The following is a 21,085-nucleotide window of genomic DNA, read 5'->3' as shown; positions in this document are numbered from 1 at the left end:
GCTTGACTCACACAATGGATTTTTTGTTAAGTCCATAAAAGCTCAATTAAAAGTGTGCAGCAGTGTTCCCTCCATGCACATAGATAAATAAGTGCCAGAGCAAGAAACAGGAGCTCAGAGCAAGGAAGTGATGGGGCAGATACCAGGTTATAGGTCCCTGTGTCCCTGCAGCCGTCTCAGCCATCACTTGGATAGTTTGGGTGATGTCAACATGCTGTTGGGAGGTCTTCCAGGGCGAAAAGTTGGGTTTCATCCCCCTAGAGGAGGAACCATACCACTGAAAGCTGTCTTCTGGTGTCCCAAACATGCAGGCATGGAGGATGATGATGGCACTAATGTCAAGCGGAGGATTTTTCTCTCATATGCTGAGTAATGCTCCTTGTTTCATTTACACTACAGATACTTATCAGTTCCCCCTGCCATGGCAAGTGGAGACTACAGTGAGAAACTGCTGAGTCCAGATTTTCTAACAGACCATTAATCCCTTTTTATGAAAGTGTATGCAGAATGAACAGGGCCTTAGCTCCAGATCAAAAGGTTTTCCATCAATTTGGAAAAATAAAGTTACCTACTCTGTATTCATGGTTTAAATTATAATGTTCTTGTAGCTGGCCTTGGGGATGCAAGAGAGGCAGAGTCTAACTGAATTAATTAAAAGGAAATCCATAGCTGTCATGCTAAAAATACATTTTTCTGCATACCATGGAAATACTGAAGTTCACCTCAAGTTCGAGTTGATCCAAAGTTTAATAAGCCTAAAGTGCTTGTGCCATCAATATCCATCCAATATTTCAAATTGTAGTGCTGAATTAGTGCTTGAGTGGAAATGTTGCAAGGATATTAATGTAATTGAATTTACTGAAACTTTTTCATATGTTTTTCTCCTTATGATATTATCAGAAATCAAGGAGGACAAGGAGCTCATACTATTTGTCTCAACTAATCTTAAAGGAAACATCAGGAATTTACAGAGAGGATCTACTCGGTTTTCAGAAATTCATGGATAGCGAAATGTATCCAAGTAAAAATAATTGGGTTCATTTATTTAGTCTGAAGGCAATATAGTCCTGCTTATGCAGAGCACTTGAGTTCAATTCCTGACTTCACTTCAGGTCACGTTATGAGTTTGAATTGTCATTTCCTTGGAGCCAAGAGCTCAAGTTCACGGAGCTGGCATGATAAACGTCTCCAGTAACAGGGCCTAGGTTCAGTCTCACTATCTGTGGCTCACATGGGGACTAAACTGTATCTGTTCCTCTGTATTCCCTTTTGTCGTGGTTTAAACCCAGGCGCACAGCTCGTTCATTCACCTCCCCCCCACCTTGCTCCCCCGACTCCCGGAGAGTTAGGAAGGAGAATCCAAAGAATGTAGCTCCCATGGGTTGAGATAAGCACAGTTTAATAGCTAAGGCACAACACAAATCACTACTGCCATTACTACTACAAATAATAATGATAAAGCCAATAACAAGTGAAGAGAATACAACACCTCACCAGCCACCAACCCATAACTCACCCCACCCTGCCCGGCTGAGCACCGACCGATACCTCCTCCATCCCCCCAGAGCTCCAGCCCTTCCGGGTCTCTCCCGGTTACATCCTGGGTATGACGTTCTATGGTATGGAATACCTCTTTGGCTAGCCTGGGTCAGGTGTCCTGTCTCTGCTTCCTCCCAGCCTCCCCTCCTCCCTGGCAGAGCATGAGCTCAGAAAAGGCCTTGGACAAACCAAACATTTGAGCAGTAACTCAAAACATACTTGCTATCAGCAACCGTTCCCAGCCTGAAAGTGAAAACACAGCACTGCACCAGCTACCAAGAAGGAGAAAAATGACCGCTACTGCTCAAACCAGGACACCTTTATAAGCCTTTTAATGAGATCCATGTGAAATATATTTCAGCACATGAAGTATTGAAACCAACCAAATAGGTAAGAAGAGTGGCAGGAGAAAATGGAGATTTGTTTGTTTGTTTGTTTGTTTAAAGTAATTCTAACATAAATTATTCCACAGCTCTTCATTGTGTACAAGCAGGCGTTGCAATAGGATGTTATCTCCAAAATACTATTCACATTGCCTGATCAGGTGTATAAACAAACACAGAATGCCACTACTGAACTTTTTCTTCCAAAGCAAGAAATGCACCAGTAAGAATGACTAACGTTTTAAAACCTCAGTAGATGATGGTATGGCCTCAAAAGCATTGTGGCAAGGGGAAGCTAAGGAACAGTGACAGCATCTGGGGATATACAAATACAAGGCATTGGTCTGAAGCGTGCCTAGTGGCATGGGTGTGGGAACCCTCCTGGCAACCTTTACTAAGTGGTGATATGCCACCTCTCCTTTCTCTTACCAGAACCAGAAGAATTTTTTTCCTTATGTACCTTATAATTTTTATTACTTTATGGCGTGCTAGGATGTTTGGTTTTCCAACAGCTCAGGTGTATCCTGTTTCTTTGCTTCTTTAAATACTCAATTTCTATGCTAGTAGGAGTGTGATGTTGCAGAGAACATCTTCAATGTTTCATCAACCCAAACTACGGCAGTGGCTTTCGCTTCCTCTTCAGCACTCAGGCATGAGGTCACACTATGAACTGATTTCACCCATAACTTACGTATGGAGGGAGAAGACGGAAAACTGCAGCTGAAGCCAAGAATTGTTTTCTTACTCATTAGTTATGAAAAGGCAGATTGAGGTAATTTCTAGCTAGCTGGCCAATGTGCTACTGCTTGCTTCTCTTGACCTGTCTTTGCAGTTGCTGTCTGCATCACCCCTCTGGCTGTATCTTTTGGGAGGTGAGGCCAGCCACCAAGGGAGGATGAAGATTAAATTGCCCCACAATTTTTTTTTCCAGGCATACAGAATACAGAAGTGTCTTTTACAGGGGAAGAAGCATGTCCACCTCTCAAAATTGGGGGGACTGGGACTCAGAAAGGGGTTTTCTGCATTTCCATGTCAAGAGGGAAATCAAGATGGACAACCAGCTGCATTTAATATTTTTTCAAATAGCACAGCTTTGCAGAGGTATTTTAAAGCATGGGGGTAACTTCCTTTTTTGCTGCTTGACAGTGATACAAAAATAGCTGAGGAACAGGTTTTAAGAACACGCCCTCTTGTTTCCCCCTGCAACACTTTTTAAACTCTATAAAGATGTAATTTTTGTCTTTCCTGACTCCTATACATGGAAGCTTGTTTGGAATGGATATCAATTTGTCCTGGTACAAAAGCCATCCGTGAATGAGCCCTGAGGTTTTACTGTGACATCCCACTTGCTGTTGTCACATTAATGTCACATTAATGCTCAATCAGATGAGAGTTTTGTAGCTTAGACAGGAACTGAATTTCTAATGGGGAAAATAAACTCCCCCAAAAGACAAAAAACCCAGAAGTTTTGATTAAAAAATGGCTGTCCTGATTTATCCTTTTGCCAGCTTCTATAGTAAAGTTTGAAATCATTACCTCTCAGAAATACAGGTGATTTTCCCTTACTCAGAATCAAGTTCCTTTCAGATCTGCAGGGGTGTATCATTAACTTAAATAAAAATAGTTTAATGGAGCTTGTGACAATTCCTCAAGACTGCATGCATATAAATAGGGAATTCTGCTTCAGTTGAAGGGAAGAGTCATTTATTTTCTGCATGTCGTTATGAACACACCCCAAGCTGTATATTTGATCACTTGATCTAATGTTTCTGATAATGTGCAAATGCTAGAGGTTAGTGTGATTAACTGATTATGTTAAGACAGCAAGGCTTTTCCAATTCTCTTGAAGCCAATTGAAATTCTGTTGTTCTCTTTAATGAGGTTTGGTTTAGACTCAAGGGCCTGTAAGTGGAGCCTCAGTGGCCACTAAGACAAAATATCCGGCTAATACTTGGAAAACAATTCTGTCAGCTTTGAAGCCTTGCTTCTGTGTATGAGGTATGGGGATGTTGTTTTGAGTTACTTTTGTCTGGATGTTACAATAAGTTCTGTCTCAGAACAGTTACAGCTTGGGAGGATATTTTCCTAATCTATTGTTTCTCATATTTAAAGAAGAGCAGGTGCTTGCTGGATAAATGGATACTGTATGCCTGCCCAGTGTTAGATCCCTGTGCCCACAGATAAACGCCTTCAGCTGAAGTTGTCCCAGGTTGGATTTTGCACCTAGCAAAGTATATTTTGTATAGTTCATGTCTTGCTTATAAGTCGTAACTAAGGCTGTTTCAGTTTGTTTTTTTTTTTTTTCACACAGAAGACCTGAATTTAATTAAAAAGTTATCATTGTACTATATGACCCTATAGTTTTACTTACAGTTTTTCAAGGGGATGGCAGCTCCCTTTCATTGCCATAGTTGGGTTTGCATAGTTTAGCTAACCATTATGCAAATAGCAATGTGAGAAAGAAAACGAAAGTCTGGATCCGCAGGCTACAAAAAGTGAGTCAGTGCAGGTCTGCTTGCTCAGAGTCTGGCACCCAAATGTCAGTTCAGTTTCAGCATTACATAGTGGGGTGTTAACAAGTTGTGTGTTAACCCAGTGCACTGCTAACTGGTAGAATTTAATTTGCATTTATAGCACAGCGTCCACTTGGCTGATGACCTGCACGTTGTTCTTTCAGCTTCGGTGCAAACAAAGCAGTTACAGATCAGTAAGCAAGAAGGAGGTGTCTGTTCATGGGAGCCTTCATGGTACCTGGGGCAAGCTCTGGGGAGTGAATTTTACAGGAGGTGTGTTTCATTTGTGAAAGGGAGCTGAAGTTTGGGTTGGCAGTGGAGTTACTACTGCAGGTGGAAGGGAGTGGGGTGAGTTGGAGCCCATGGAACTGTGAGCTGTGGGGCTCCTAGTGACCTGCCAGTGAGCCAAACTGACTCTGGCAGAGGTGACATTGCGGTGATGTCCTGGGTCTGGTTTGAGAACTGGCGATGCTTTGCAGTAGTTATGTTTTGACAAAGCCAGAACTCCCCTTCAAGAAAGGGAAAGCAGGGACAAGGTGCTGGGCAGCCTGTAGCAGTGGTTAGTGAATGCTACACATGAATAAAACAGCAGCAGGAAAGATGGCATTTATGTATCAACATGGCTGGGGGAGGTTAATCACTTACAGTGCATCCCAGAAGCAGCAGGGCCCTGAAGTGCCTGTGGCCAGGCATTGCAAAACCAAAGATGGTAAAGAGGAAGGAAGATAACACTTATAATTTCAAAGTTGCTGTGTTTTCTAAGGTGTATTTGCATGTCTTGGTGAAGGTTTCTTGTCTTTCTTGGCATTATGCCAGAATTCTTCAGTGACATTAGGAGCAGCACATTGGAATGTAATGGTAAAAATGGGATTTCTGTTCGTTTGGCATATCCCCTACTTCCCCATGAACCAGATTGAATTCTGGACAACTGTAATGATTTATCCATTAAGTCACTGGAACCATAATCTCTGTATGTATGTATTGCATTGTGTTTGTGTTCCTAATTTGTTTATGCTGGTGCTTTCTGCTGAATGCAGAGCACCAGGTCAGACTGCTCAGAGCTACCTGTTATCATCTCCTTTATAAATACAAGCCACCTTCCAAAGGGGATAGTTGCAGGGCAATGTTAGAACAGAAGACCTGCCACCCTGGCAGCAATAGTAGCAACCACATGTAGTATTAAACAGATGTTTGGACCCTTGGGTTTTGCCCAGTAATTGGAAAGAATGTCTAGCTTCATATGTATTGCACATTATCTGTCCTCTAAATCTTTTTCTGAGGGAGGGTTATAATGGCGATGTTCTCTGATGGGTCAACCAGGTAGGAATCCAGACATTTGAATTCCTAGAGCATGTTGTGCATGGCCTTGACATGTCATAACTGTAGAGGCTAGCATTTTTAGATATGTTTTAGTCCAGTAAACAGTACTGGCAGATTTCATATATATTACAAGTGACTCTAAGTGATTCCTATCCCAGTTTCTAAAAGAAAAAATAGCTGGTGATGTTCAGGGACACACATTATGTGTAAGTTAAGTGCAGCTTACGGCTGGGCTAACCCCATGTACAATGATGCTTGGTGGGCTAGATGTGGTCAGGCACAGTTCTGAATGGTCTCTCTAATTGCGCAAAGCATGTAGCACAGTTTATGCCAGCTGTGGGAGTACTGAAGATAACTTCTTCTTAGTAGGTTTTATACGAAGACAGGTCACCTGCCAATAGTTTTAATTTAAAACTTGTTTGATCTGGATAGAAGAGTTTATAGTGGGTTGGTACTTAGCACTGTGCAGCACATCTGATCCTGCCTGAGAACCTGTGAAAAGGGCTATGCATAAACTGTGTCACTGAACTACCATTTCAAGGCAATTGCGCCTGCTAAAGGTTACAGAGCAGGGCTGGGAATGGCATACAGATTTTCTTCTTGTTGTTTGTTTGGGAAAAGAGAGATTTTAAGCAAACAGAAGCAGCAAACAGACATCTGCTTTGCCACATGTCTCGCTCATAAGAAAATCAGCAAATGAGATGCTCTTGAACTGGCATCCATCTCCTGCCTTATGGCAGAAAACAGTCTCTGTTGTTCCTTAGAGGTGTCTGTTTTACAGCTGCTTTGTTTTTATACCCTCAGTTACAGGTTGATTGGAGTAATTATTCTGCATCTGGGAAGGTGCCTTTGAGCAATCTAAGCATACATTAATGATTGGCCTGAGGATAAAGCAACTTCTTCCACCCACTGGAGTAGAGGATGTTGCTCTGAACGCAAAAGTATGGTATTCTCTGGCTCCTGTTTGGAGGGTGATGGTAGCATAGCACAGTCCCTTCAGTAACATTCATCCTCCCCTTTGGGTAGGTGCGTGCTATTTGGCATGGTTGGGCTATATATATCCCTTACAATTTTATTAAAAAAAATTGTATTTCTACTGTACTTTATCCAAGTACAAATAAAGTGTTAGCAAAGGTCTCCATAACTTAAAGGAATTCAGCAGGAAATCCTGTGGCTGACCTGACCACAAGGAAAGTTTTATTTTCTTTGTCTTTCTTCCCTTTTGCCTGTAACTTCCAGTATCTAATTGCTGTTCTATGGTTCCTGGCAGTGATAGTTAAAGCTGAGGGCTGATTACATTTTTATTTTTAATATCTTTTGGCATCTATAGGCTGAAAGTCAGCACATGGAAAGACCAGAATTTAAAGGAGCTTCATATCACTGTGAGTGTGTTCAGTGTGGAAATCAGATTTAATTCCAAGTTTTAGGAACAGGATAATTTAAAGTAATTTAAATCTCGATAATTTAAAGGCTGCTTTTCTGTAATGATTCCAGGAAGAGAAGGCACTGGTTATGAGTCCCATTTTGGGAACTGCTGAGCATCTGAATCCTCTGTCATTCATTTCAGCAGAAGTTCAGATAAATTTCCCCAGCCATCTTTTTGAAGGTGCTCCCTATGGTCTCACTTCTATTTCACATAATGTATTTCGTATAATATGGGTGTATATCATCCTTTCTGGCTGTATTACTGTCTTGAATCCATTTACTGGAATTCCTGTGCTTTCTTTTCAAGCATTTCCTGCTAACCACTAATAAATCTGGAACGTACTGGGATTTGGTGGGATGTTGGGTTTGCCAGGATGAAACTTCAGTGTTTCCTGTTACAGGCTGTGGCTGGCAATTACCTTCCCCTCCCTCCCACCCTCAGTCATCTGAAGTCCTCTCTTACTGCACCAGCTCTTTCTACCCAAGCTGTCCCTGCTTATTGCTGGCTTTGTCCCCTTTTCCCCAGGTTATCTCTTCCCAGGGTGGTTCTACTGGAAGATTGTCTGGGGTGGTGGTGAAGGCTCCTGGTACAGGCTCCTGCAAATCACATTTGAGCTGCTTCATCTGCAGTGACTGCAAGAAGTTTTAAGTAACTTGAAATGGCTCACAAGAGCAGCCAGGGCCCCAGTCTGAAAGATAAGATTTGAAGTGAATTAAAGTACGTGCCCGAGACCACATCTTTTATTGCATTCTTGTTTTCATGTGTCCTTTTTGTTTTTCTTTTTCTTTTTTGTTTTCTTCATTTAAAATCTTTAGAATGGTGTCTTTTCTGTAACTGCCCCCTGTATTTGAAGATCTCACATAAATGAATAAAAAATTGTTAGAATCGTCGGACGGTTTGGGTTGGAAGGGACCTTAAAGATGATCTAGTTCCAACCCTGTCATGGGCAGGGACACCTTCCACTAGACCAGGTTTCTTTCGTGTTTCTTAAATCCTTAGTTGTCGCAGATACATGCATTAAGCAGTGGGTTTCTTGGGTGCAGTCTGGCCAGCTGTCTCTTCACGGGGTTTATGTTCACAATCATGAGGGAAATGAAAGGTGACAGAATGCCTCTACTTTTCTCCCGGTGCCCCTACTCACAGGTTGCAGCATGGCAGAGCTGTACCCAACCCCTGCAGCGATGCAGTGGTACATGGGGTGAGGAGGGGGCAGAGTGCATGGGAGATGCTGTGGGGAGGTGGACTGTCATGGCTAAGCTCCCAGCTGCCGAGTGTGGTTTTGTCTTGGGTTGCCTTTCTTTTTTGAATAAAAACTTCCTTTGCATTTTTTTCGCTGGAGTTGAGGGAACCCAAATTGTTTTTCCATGTGTGGTTTCTCTTTTTCTTTCTGTCTAAAGAACTAGTGGAAAATTTTTAAAGTATTATTCAAAGATCTTGATTTATTTTTTTTTTCCCTCTAGGCTTACTCTTTACTTTGGACTGATGCCTTGTTTTTCAGTAGCAGATCAGAGCTACTGAGGAAAGTTCCTGCTAGACCAGCAAAATAACTTTTTACAAATTAATCTTACACTCTTTTAATACCTTGAGATGGATAATTGCATGTTACTAGCATAGCCATGATCTAAAGATGGTATTAAAATAAAGATGCTTTGGGCTGGCACTTTCTTGCTGTCCTGAATGAATTCTGTTACAGGCTGTGTTCAAAATAGTTTGGCATCCTTGCAGCTCTGTGTTACTTAGAAAGCAAGAAAGTAAATTTTGGAAGTAACTTCTTTCTATTATTGGAATATCCAGTACACAAAATTAGTGTTTACTTTTTGTTAGGCACAACTCCTGGGGATTTCTGTTTCTTCTGCTAAATCCTATGTTGTTAGGGTGGTGATGGTTCTTGTGAATGAATTATTGCATCAGGGTTTCTTTCAACTGTATGGCAGCAGTATTTTCAGATGAGTTCTTAAGTTTTGAATGTTTATGGAAGTCCCAGGTTAAAGCACATTTCCTCCTAGGGCTTATGTTTTTCTCATCTATTCCTATAATTGTTATGAATGTGTAACTTACCGTAAGGATATGAATTAAGGGGGAAAAATAAATATATAATTCTCCTAAGAGTTCTGTTATTGCCCTTACTTTTCTACATTTGACCTGTTTTCCACACAGATAAGTGACCTGTACCTTGTCTCACACATGACATTAATGTTTATGCTTATTTATATGCTGAGTATTTGATGTGCTGTTGAGCTTCATGACTTGCTGGTTCTATAGCAGGTAGAAGTAAATGGAAGTAGAAATGGGAATGGCTGTTGTTAGAGGAAGCACAAGTGAATGATGTGCCAAAAAAAAACCCACTGCAATTATTACTGGCTTTAGACCTCAGTTTTTAACTGCTTGTTAAGGGTATGCTGTGATAGTAATTCTTTATCTGAATATGATTATTTATATGCATAACACACTTCATATGTGATCTTTGTTTGGATTGCTTTTAGGAGCCCTGTGAATGCTCCTTCTCCACATTCTTTCATGAAGGGTGTGTGTACACAGAGGGTTTGAAAATTACTTTTAAAGGAAAAAATTTCTGACAAATACCACACCCTCTTGCTGCAAAGAAACCTTGTGCTGTTTTCCTTTGGTTATATTTCCTTTTGTTTTCTTTTTCCTTCCTGAGATGCATGCTACCTGAAAGTTGCCCTGGAGTATTTAGTGGTGATACTGGCATAAGAGCCTGTATGATGAGCTAATGTATCCATATCCCTCTTGAATCAGTGGTGAGTTGTGCATGATCATCCTTGAAATTAAACCTAAAAAAATATGTTTAAATCCAAACAAAGGTGGTTATCCCAGTTTAACCAAGTCAAATTGGAACAGCTCTTCAACCACTGCAGCCTTCATATGTGAACAGATGTGCCCTTCATTTTTCCAGAGCCCACAAGCAGCTTTTGGTTTTTTTACACCTGAGCAGGTGTAATTGCAGAAGTGTAGAACTTGATGTGATCCTTATCTTGGTCCCTGCCAAGGATAGCAGGCTGTCTTGGGACAACTTACCTTGGGGTGAGAATTTGGAGAAGACTAGGTGAAATACAAAAGGGAATGGTGGGAATGCAAAGATAATGACCTCCTGCCTACTTCACTCTGGTCTTCATGTTCTGTCTGCATCACCATTTCCCTGTAAATCTCTTGAGCTGGCATCAGACTGAGTGCTTGGGTCTCAGCAGTTGTCTGCTGGTTATTGATGTGCATCCTGCTTCTGGCACCAGGTTGCCACTGTCACCATGTTATCTGGCACAGGGGTCTCCAAAGCGGAGCATGTACACTGGATGATGCATTGGAGTACAGGAAGAAAATACTGAGACTTCAGTAGTGCATGCACATAATTTAGAGATAAATAAATATATTGGGGTGGTATACTCAAATTTTTTTTTTTACTAATGGAGGTACATAATCAAAATAGTTTGGAGACCAAAGCTCTAGCAGATAAAAAATCAGTTTTCTTTTTGATCCTATTTGCCATGTGATTATGGCTCTGCTAAATTCAGTCCTCTGCAAGTACAGCATTCTCCCAGTTTTTAGATACTGTATAATGAAATGAATCCCCCAGGTAATCTGGCTGAATACCAGCCCTTCTCCAGCAGGAGATGTAAATGAAAGGATCTGGCTGAAAGAGAAGCATGCTTGCAGCCTGTCTCTCCAATGTAATTAATTGAAATGCATCCACGTGATCTCTTCCTTTTGAGTTGTCTGGGAGCTGGTTGGTTTCCCAGTGCAGGCAAAAGAGCTGTTTTCTTCTCCTAAACTGAAATGCCTGGTATCTGATGCTCAATTCACTGAGGCCAGTTAAAGGAATGAAAGGGAAGGGGCACAGCCAGGCAGTAGGTGACTGAGGCAGGGGGCAGCAAGCATGGTGCCAAAATTTGCATGGCAGGCTGGTGGGGTGCAGCAAATGCAGAGGGAGGGTGACTTGGGTGGCATCCCTACTGGTCCATCCTGCCGTGTATTCCTCCTGTCCTGCTGCAGGAGGAACTGTTCTCTTGGAGCAGTTCTTCCTTGCCCTCTCCAAAAGGAAAAAGCAGGAAGGAGCCTGCCAAGGCCCTTTGGAGGACAGCCTCTGGAAGGGCACAGCAGTGAGAGCAGGATCTTGCTCCTGGTGGCAGGTGTATGAGCTCTGGCTGAACCCCGTCTGGAGTCATGAACGTGGGTTTGTGCTAATGTGGCCCAGGCAGCACAGGGGAAGCCATTTGCTCCCCTTTACACTGCCTGATATAGAAACTTGGGCAAAGGAGTAGGGAAAAGAAGGGGGTGGATGGACAGATAGATACACCTTGTTTAGCTGTCTTGCAGTGGGCACTTTCAGGGCTGACTTAAATGCCAGAACCCCCAGTCTCCCTGATGGGAGAGGTGTTGTAAATCCAGCTGAGGTGGGACTCATGAGCTTGAGTGGCTTGAAGACCTTCCCTTTTGCTTGAGTTAAAACTACCTGTTTTTTCCACCTTTCTTTTTATCTAAACAGCATTTCTGCTAGAACATACACTCAGGCTTCAGATGGCCTGAGGTGAGGACTCAAGCCCAGAGCAGGATTTGGTCCCTTGTGCTGCACCTTCTCTCACTTGTGGACCTTTCATAAATGGTGCTGCCTCTGTCGCACACCACCTCCCTGTCTTAAAGGAGTGCTTTGAGTCAGATCTTTACACTGTAGGGGAAGCAGCCAGTGGAGGACTGATAAGTGATTAGTCATCTATGGAATGGGTGCCTTTGACCACTTCCTTCTTCCTACCTAAAATAAGCAAAATCAGGTAAAACTGCAAGAATACAGTTCTGGGATTACAGTGTGTTTGAAATTCCGCAAGTGGAATTGCAAACAATAAAAGAAGTGTTGATGCTAGATTAATTAATTATATTATCCAGTACTAAGCAGTAGGGTGATTGAACTTGATTTATAATGAAAGTATTTTTGTTTCCTCTTAATGACTACAACTTGGTCTAGTGGAAGGTGTCCCTGCCCATGGCAGGGGGTTGGAGCTAGATGAACCTGTGGTCCTTTCCAACCCAAACCATTCTATGATCTTTTGAAGGGTATTCTTTTGCTCCTTACCAGCTTAAACATGCTGTGCGCAGTTCTGCCTCTCTGTTGCTGCATGTTATGCTGCTTCTGCTACTGTAAAAGTGCTGATATGGAAAGTAAGTTCCTGGATAAGCCAGTGGGTGAGAGGAAGAGGGTGCTGAGGAAGGAGGGAAGGGTGGACAGGGACCAGCAATCTGCCTTGGGGGGGGATGGAAGGGAAGCTGGATTAGATACTAGGATCGGATGCATGACCTCAGTGCTATTAACCTGAAGGAGTGGAGGAGGTCTTGAGGCTTACTGTAGTGACACGCAAGGCTGACATGTTGACTAGAAAGAACTGTCACTTCAACAGTAGTACTTCAGGCTATTGTGGCCTTCAGAAAGCAATGTTGCATGTATTTTCTGTTGGTTAGAAAGTCTCTCTGCTTGGAGAAGATGAATTATTTATGTAAATCTTTGGACTCTTAATTTTCTCTGTCTCCCAAAATAGGGTGGGAGAAGGGAGAAGAAAGCAGCATGGTGTGTGAAGTGGAAGGGCAAATGATTAACACAGAATTTGTCAGTGCTACACATATGTGGTAGTAATTTCTGTTTCTTGTGCAGTATGCAGATATGGAGTTCCATTGAATAAAAAATCTTCAGGGCAGTTTCACGTTGAAACACAGATTTATTCAAACTGGAGACCAGCTGATAATGTGAATGAAGTCCAATAATCAAACACTTATTCATAGGTAGGCTATCTGAATCAGCCTGCAGTCTCTTTCTGAGTCTTTTAAGTACTTTGCAGTCTTGTGAGAGATTGTGTTGAGAACACTTGAAATTTTAAAGGGTGACTCACTGTATATTCCCCTCCAAACAATTAAGCTGTTTCACTTGTCTGATATGTAATAACTTGTTTTTCCCTCTGCTGCTGCCTAAATTTATTCCTCTAGTAGTGTTGTTAAATGTGAACCTTTTTAATGACTTTTTTAAATGGAGCAGTCACTCAGTAACCCAGAAGTTCATAGGTGTGTGGAAGGTTGCCACAGATAATGCAATTCTGTGCAGTTTCTTAATCTGGGCATCAAGCAAATCACTCTTGAAAGAAATCCAGTCCTTGCAGCAAATAGGTTTTTCTGTGTTTTCACTCAGGTTGGGGCAGGCGCTGATGCCCCAACTCTCTCTTCTGTCCTGTGGTGCAGCCCTGGCTGTGTTGCCAAGTCCAGACAGGCGTTGTGATCCTTCAGCCAGAGAACCCTGAGGTGGCTCTGAGATTCAAAGACAAAGTAAATGCTCCCTGATGCCATGGGTTCTTGGGCTTTCTTCACAAGCTGATGAGCCACTGCTGTTGCCTTTGCAAAGGCTGGGGAGTGGGACAAGCCTGTATAGTGCTCTTGTGAGACACTGACAAGCAAAAGTTATTTGGTGTCACTGGGAGGAGAGGGGGAAAGGAATAATTTCTGTCTCTGACTCCTGATAGGTGAAACATGGGGAGCAAAAGGGAGGGAGTTGAGACAGAAGAGAAGAAGGGCATCCAGTAGTGTCCAGCTGGCCCTGGGTCTGTGGCAGCCTGCCTGGGAGGGAGATCCCTGGTCCACTGCCAGTGAGTTTGGGAGGAAAGCAGCTACCAATGGTGTTAGTCAGAGCATGACTGCTGTTCAAAGGGCTGGCGTGCTGTAAGCATGACGGGTTGGGCGTTATCTCATTTCCCGTTTCATGTAACCCCAAGGACGGGGGAGACCATTAATGAAAACCTGTCAGTGAATGGAGCCAGAACCACACTGATATGTGTAAGTGATTTCTCTTTGCAGCACTCCAGTTTGCATGTTTTTTATTTTCCCCTGGCTGTCAGTGTTCCTGTTTAAGCCTTAAAGGTAATAATATGCAGCAATAAGGGTGAGGAAGAATGCTTTTCTTAACATTAATGTCAAACATAGTGTGATAAAATTTCTGTAACGTTTTGGCTTAATGGGATGGTGCTAGTGGAAGTACTGAATAGTTCTGACTGCTGTAATGCTCACTAGGGATGCTTTTTCACAGCTCATGTAAGAGGCCCCAGAACACATGCAGAAGAGTGAGTACAGTATTTGTGTTTGAAAATGGTGACAAAAATAGGCTGCTGGAGAATTAAGGCTCAGTCAGCCTAATTTCAATTCCTAGTAAGGCATGAATGCAACTAACAGTGTATAAGCAGTTACTGAGTAATGCAGCATTAAAAAAGCCATGTGGATTTCTAAGAACAGATCGTTTCAAAGCAGCCAGTTTTCCAACTCTGACAGATAAGTATGCCTCTTAAACAGAAGGGAGGGAATAAATGAGGTGTATCTGCCGATTCTATCTCACACAAAATTTCATAAGCAAACAAGAGAAAGAGACCTCTAGAATTAGAGCCAGGGTGATTAACTTTGTTGGAGCACAAGCCTGCAGCTTCTCTTCTGCCTCCATGTATCCACCTATCTGTTCTTGCTACTGATTTGCCGCTGTCTTAAGTGGTTCACAGAATTGCTGCTGCCATCTCCTGTTCCTTCTTCATCTGCTTGCAAGACGTGTTAGTTTGGGCTCTGTGGTAGGTTTCACTGCACTTGGCCTTGTTCAAGAGAAGCCCAGGCAGTCTGGAAATAATAGTCTAGGTGAACTTGCCAGAAGGGAGGTGTGCAGCTGCTTGGGAAGTAGCATCTATTCAGGAATTGGAGTCTCCTACATTGGAGATATTCAAGGCCCGCCTGGACAAGTTCCTGTGTGATGTACTCTAGGTTACCCTGCTCTTGCAGGGGGGTTGGACTAGATGATCTTTCGAGGTCCCTTCCAACCCTCGGGATTCTGTGATTCTGTGATTCTGTGAATTCCTGTTTTGATAGAGTCACCAAACAGGACCTTCCCCAGCAGTACCTTCCTGACAGCATCTTGCAGGAGTTCTCCTACTTTCCCACTTGTATTCAGTAACTTGACCAGTGACCTGGATGCTGGAACTGAAAGTTAGCTCATGAAGTTTGTGTCCTTGAGTTGAAGGAATCTTGGGGGGCACAGGAGGTGAATTCAAAATGGTCTTGGCAGGCTGGAGAGAGAGTGCATGATGAAGAAGTTGAAATTTAACAAAGAGAAGTGCTAACAGCTGTATTCATAAAGGAGAGCTCAGATGACCATAGGCAGGGCCATTTGGAGGATGTATTGAAAAGACAACATGTCTTATGATGAGCTTGCACAGAAAAACAGATCTTATTTTGGAAACATTGTGTGTAAAATACAAAGAAGGATCGACCTAGATTTTTACTTGAGACTGTGTATTCATTACTGAAAAAGCCTGGGAGCTGTTGTCCTGCCAGAGGGTAACAGAGAGGCTTTATTAGAGCAACAAAGTACTTGAAGAAGATGGAAAGAGTGCAGCAGCCACTAGCTGGTGAGTGCTGCTTTACTGAAATCAGAAGCAGGGTTGTGTCCATGGATGGCAAATCTATTTTGTTTGTGAGTTAATGCGTCTGTAGTCTCTGTAAAGTGAAACAGGAGGAATACGATACCCCTACCCAGGAAATGGGATCACTCTTCTCCAAAACATCATTTCTTCCTTCCCTGCCCTCTGTTGCCAAAAGCAGATGGGTATGTCAGGTTACATAGGTGAAGTGAGGTCCCAAAATGGGACCCGTGCCCAGACATCCTGGATGATTGTGGGTTAGTTTGGGATGAGAGGCACCCATGTCTGTGCTGTCTGCATGCAAGAGGGTATGCGCATTTCCCTGCATGACAGGATGCAGACTGCAAAGAGCCATCCAGCCATGGTGGGCAATATATAGCCCTCCTGTTTGTCTTCCCCCCCATCATGGGAATTGCAGAGGAGGAGGCTGGGAAGAATGGCAGAGATGATGTCTTCCCTTTCTGGCTGTCATTTTTCTGGGGCTCAGATCTGGTCAGTGCGGCTTTGGACTCCACAGATGGAATTATAACAAAAGCCAGGGCCATGCGCAGACTCAAAATAGATGAACATTAAAGTCCTTGAGATTCAAAAAGTAACCAGCAAGTAGTGTTTATTGGTTTTGGAGCAAATTCCATTGTTTAACTGCTAATAACAGAAATGCTGCTTTCATTTCTTCCAGCAGCATGCTGACAGAAAGGTCAAGCCTTTCTGCTAAGTGTGTTAGAGGAGAGGAAGCTTTTGACAGCTCCCAACATCAAATACTTCCTCCGATCAGCTGCTGCGACTCCAGTCCCACAGCGCAGTAGGTGTCCTGTCTGCTTCTGCCTGGTACTCCAGACCCTGCAGTCTGCTCCTGCTCCACTCACCCTGCAGATGGGTGTCCTCTGGGCCTAGGAGGGGACACTTGGTGAGGAGAGCAGGTCTAGCAGTGGAGCTGGTGTTTCCTATCTCTTCCAGGCAAGGGGCCCTCAGCTGAGCAGCACAGTTCGTCCCAAAGCATTGCACAAGGCCTGTCTCAATAGAAGTAGCAATAGCACTTTTTTTCAGAAGTTGTGTTTAAATAGCCGTGAATTCAAGAGGAGGGAAATGGCTGTTGTCAGGTGAGAGCAGGAGTTTTATTTTCATTGGTGCCGTTTCACAGAATCATAGCATATTTTGGGTTGGAAAGAAGCTTTAAAAGTCATATATCCAGTTCTAACCCCCTGCCATGGGCAGGGATGCCTTCCACTAGACCAGGTTGCTCAAAGCCCTATCCCACCTGGCCTTGAACACTGCCAGGGATGGCTAGCCACAGCTTCTCTGGGCAACCTGTGCCTCACCACCCTCATCCTAAAAAACTCCTTCCTCATTTGAACGGCTGCAATTTTGTCTTGTTGTCTGAAGCTGAGTGAGCCTGGCTTGGTGGTCCAGCTTCAAGTCAATCTGCCATTAGCCGCTGGGGTTAGCTGCTTTGACCAGCCGCTGACAGAGAGAGGATGGACTGTAAGGCAGACTCAGGGGCTTTCTGGTTTGATTTTGGTTTTTACCCCTTTTTCTTGTTTTGACCTGGCTGCACCTCTACAGCTCGGTGATGCTGGGTCAGTCAGGAGTGCTGTGGAGAGGCGGCTGCGGCCTGCGGATGGCGGCTCTGGGGCTCCGCCTGCCGGCGGGAGCGCGGTGTCCGCGGGCAGCGGCACCTCCTGCTGCAGGTTGGTGCAGTGGCGGCTCTGAGCGCGGCTGCTGGGAGAGCTGTGTGTGAGGGGAGGTGAGACGAGCCCGTTCGGGTCCGTGCCCGTGAGTCAGGGGGTTTAATAATTAATTAACGTTTATTTGCACGCTGTTCACGTGCAGATGGTTTATCAATGTAGTAGAGCCATCTTCTAATTACAAGTGCTTTACTGATTCTCATTCATTGGGAGAGGTCCCCATCTCCTGTCCCTGAGTCCCACCCCACTCCCTTCCCTCTTGCCCAGCCTGTAGGGTTACCTGCTGCTGCGAACCTGGTGGGAAGGGATGTGTTTGCCAGTCCTGTGCCGGTCAACCCAGCACAGGATGCCCATCCTGAGGGAACACCTCACTGCTGCTGAAACGCAGGGATGCCTCTTGTGTCTTGCTCCCTTGTGCTGGGTGTGGTACTCACTGGTCCTTAGCTGTGCACTAGCTGCATTCACTATCCCACGCCCCAGACCCCAGTCTCCTGATGGTTTGGCAGGCTGTGTCGGCTGGGAAAGGGCTCTTGTGAGAGGAAGAGGTGACGTAAAGGAAAGTGCTGGGCCTTGTGACTGCGGTGGAGGTGAGGGAGGAAGGAATGTGGTGGTAGGAGAAGGAAGAGCGGTGGAAGGAGAGAAAAGGAACAAGACCTTGACTTTTCTATGGTGGTGAGCTCCTAGGTCAGCTCAGTCATCTCGGCAAAGTGGAACAGCTGAGGCACTAGCACGTGTTTCCTTCTGCTTGTTTTGCCCTGGGAAGGGTGATCTCACAGCGTGGTGAGATAGGCGTCTGCAGGGTGTGACTGCCTGGCTTCTCCAGCTCCTGCAATGCAGGCACCTTACAGATCTCCTTGCAGTGGGTTATCCAAGCTGCCTGAAGCAGAAAGAAGGACGCAGACCTGGCCAGGACCTGCTGAGTATTGAACAGCCCTAGGCATGTGTCTCAACCTGTGTGCTGCTGGTTTGGTTCATGGTGGCCTCTGAGGGATGCAAATTAAAATACTAATGGGAAATGTGAGTGTGAAATGATAGTGCCCTCCCACAGTCAACCTTTGCTTGACAGCACTGGTCTAATTTCATGCCTAGTGCACGTCCAGGCCCTTCTCCTCTACCTCAGCAGCATTATCATCACTACAGAGCCACAGCTGCCTGATCCCATCTTCTGATGGTGTTGGAAGCCCAGGTGCCAAGACCAAGGTGATGGGCTTGGCTGGACTGTCTGTCTCAAGCTGTTCATGTGGCTCTGAGCTGCATTTTCCCTAATGCGTAGTCTGGGTGACCACAGACCACATTGATGTGGCAATGCTCATGAGCATGGTGTCTATGGGGCTCGCCCTGTGCTCTCCCCAGCCATCATTTGGTTCACAAGTTTTGTTTTAGCACAGCTCCTCTGGAAAACAGGTTGCTAATACACTAGGGCCAACTATCACAAAGCTGAAAAACCCCCTGTATTTTAGCCAGGTCAAACTGTTTAATAAACGACTCAAATGTGCTTTAAAAAGTGATAATTAAGGTGTTAATGCTTGTTTTCCTAGTTCCCTTTTAACAGATGCCTATTCACATTCTCTATGAAGCCTTTCAGCTTTTACAGTTATCATGAATCAACAAACTGTCCCTGCTTTCCTATAAAGGTGGAACTTCTGGCATGTGAGCAGTGTATGAAATAACATGCATTGCAGTAGCAAGAGAGGACTTACTCTGTACAGCAGATGGTTTATTGTGGTTTTCTCCATGCTCAAGAACAAACTGCTCTTGCCTTGACATTCGGCACATTATTTTGGGACAAAGCTGTAGTGCATTCTTTCTCCTAGGTTAGTAACTGTCCACTGATAAGTTTAAAGCAACTTTGCTGCTACTTTTGTACTTGAAGGGCCTTTGCAGGAAGAGATAAGTGGCTCAAATGAGGAAGCTCTATGCAGTGGTATGGGAAACAGCAGCTTGGAAAGATAACTTACATTGTTAATTTGTCCACAGAAAAGGGTTAGCGATAACATTAAGTGACCTGAAGACAGAAATAAATGGAGCAAGAAGCAGGCTGTAGAGACATGGTGGAGAAGGGAAAGCAAAATGAGTCTCTGTTGGTACAGCATAGCATTCAGTGCATACAAGTGAAAGCAAGTAAGAAAGATTAACAAGGTGCATGTGCATTGTCTGCTAAAAATCTTGCAAGAAGGCAAGGAATTGTGCATCAGATTTTACCACAATGCATTGAATGTTGCAGACACACTACAGTGCACTAAAACACAGTTCTAAAAATCTGAATAGAGAAGCTTCCTGAGTTGCCTTTAGGGTGACTATGAAATGCCAGCAAAAATGCCATAGATAAAAGCAGCACATCAGCTTATTCATTAAGTGCTGCTGTAAATCTGGGGCTGGCCCTACTCAGTTTTGCAGCTTGAGAGCACAGAGGGCAAGTAGTCATGTTTTCACACAATGTATTTAAGTTATGTCTGTCCATAAACAGACAGATGAATACATACCCTTCCAAGTGACCAAGAAGAAAAAATATCTGTTTTCCTGAATTCCTTTTTAAAGTCTACAAGCATACTTTGTAACCATTAATCTCAATGAGTGGTAGAATACTGTTATGAGGGTTAGATATTTGTGCTTAAAAATATTAACCTTTAAAAATTGTTTGGCTTGCTCAGTCTGAGCCAGTACTTGCATGGGAGAAAGCTGCCTTTGAATGGATTGGAGGGGATGTGAAAATTGTACCTTTATAATCTTTTCTCTGTAACCAGTAGCAGACCAAAAGACATGTTGTTAAGAGCATGCAGTGGAAAATGCCAGTGGGTAGATTTGCACTTCGAGGTGGCCTAGAGCTGTGGTATGAGCAGAGCTGGGACAAGTTCTACCTGGAGGCATGTCCTGCATGTCCCCTTCAGAGGTCAGGTTCTGGCCTCATTTATCTGTCCCCATCACTGGTGGTAAGCAAGGTTTCAGGCTCCACTTGATACAGCTCTGTGTGGCAAGTGGAGGGGGAGCAATGTCAGTCTTGAGGATATTGCTGCTTTAACCTGCAAAGGATTGTCTGGGGCCTTTGAGGTGTGCAAGGGATCCAGATTGTTTTAGGAAAACTGAGTTTGAGCCACTGTCCACACAGGAGAGACACAACTCAGCTCTTGTTTGGTCCTGCAGGTAGATCACCCTGGCCTGCTCTAGGAGGTGGTGGTAACTTTCTGTTCCCAGTTACTCCTTGCCCTGTGCTGAGGATGTCAAAGATGATAGTGGTCTTTCAGGATATGGAGAGTGCAGCTGGCTGCCTTCATCTCAGCAAATAGGAAAACCAGAAGGTATTCCTCCTTTCTCAGCAGGTGGGAAGGAGGGGAGAGAGGGTCTTCCCCTCCCCTTGACATTGACAGAGATTCTTGTGGTGGGATGAAGTAGCCCTGTGTGGCTGTTCACAGCTCACTAGTGACTACAGTGGTAGCTCTTCCCAGGCAAGGACCTGGCACCCACTCACACTCATTTTGATCTCTGGTTATGCCCACAGAGTTGTTACCTGTTGCTTTTCTTTTTGTCCCCATAAAAACCCGCCAAGTTAAGGTATATCTCCAGAGGGACTGAAGTTGTCACAATAATTTTCAGTACCTGGAATATCAGGAAATTTGTAAGATCAAAACACCTCGGTGATCCAGAGAAGTGGATTTACAGCTGTCAGCTGTTTCTTCAGGTTTTCTACTTTGTCATTGAAAAAAATACTAGTGCCGTAAGTAAAGCTATGCCCTTTTCTGTAGGGTGGAGGATTTGCTTCCTTCTTTCCTTAGTGTTTTTG

General features: G+C 44.0%; 1 protein-coding gene across 3 annotated transcripts in view; it reads left to right on the top strand.

Annotated features, from left to right (window-relative positions):
• The window catches only part of LIMS1 (LIM zinc finger domain containing 1), an 82,251-nt gene that overhangs the window by 11,679 nt on the left and 49,487 nt on the right, over positions 1 to 21,085 (top strand). Inside the window, exon 1 of one of the 3 annotated variants that reach the window (XM_031051062.2) lies at positions 13,985 to 14,003. The exons of the other annotated variants lie outside the window; for them this stretch is intronic. The gene's annotated coding sequence lies outside the window, so the exon portion shown is untranslated. Of the gene's footprint in view, positions 1 to 13,984; positions 14,004 to 21,085 lie in introns of those variants that run through there. 3 annotated transcript variants of the gene reach the window in all.

This window comes from Melopsittacus undulatus, chromosome 2 (genome assembly GCF_012275295.1).
Source record: "Melopsittacus undulatus isolate bMelUnd1 chromosome 2, bMelUnd1.mat.Z, whole genome shotgun sequence".
In the NCBI taxonomy this organism is placed as follows: Eukaryota; Metazoa; Chordata; class Aves; order Psittaciformes; family Psittaculidae; genus Melopsittacus; species Melopsittacus undulatus.
This window is presented reverse-complemented; position numbering and strand designations above follow the sequence as displayed.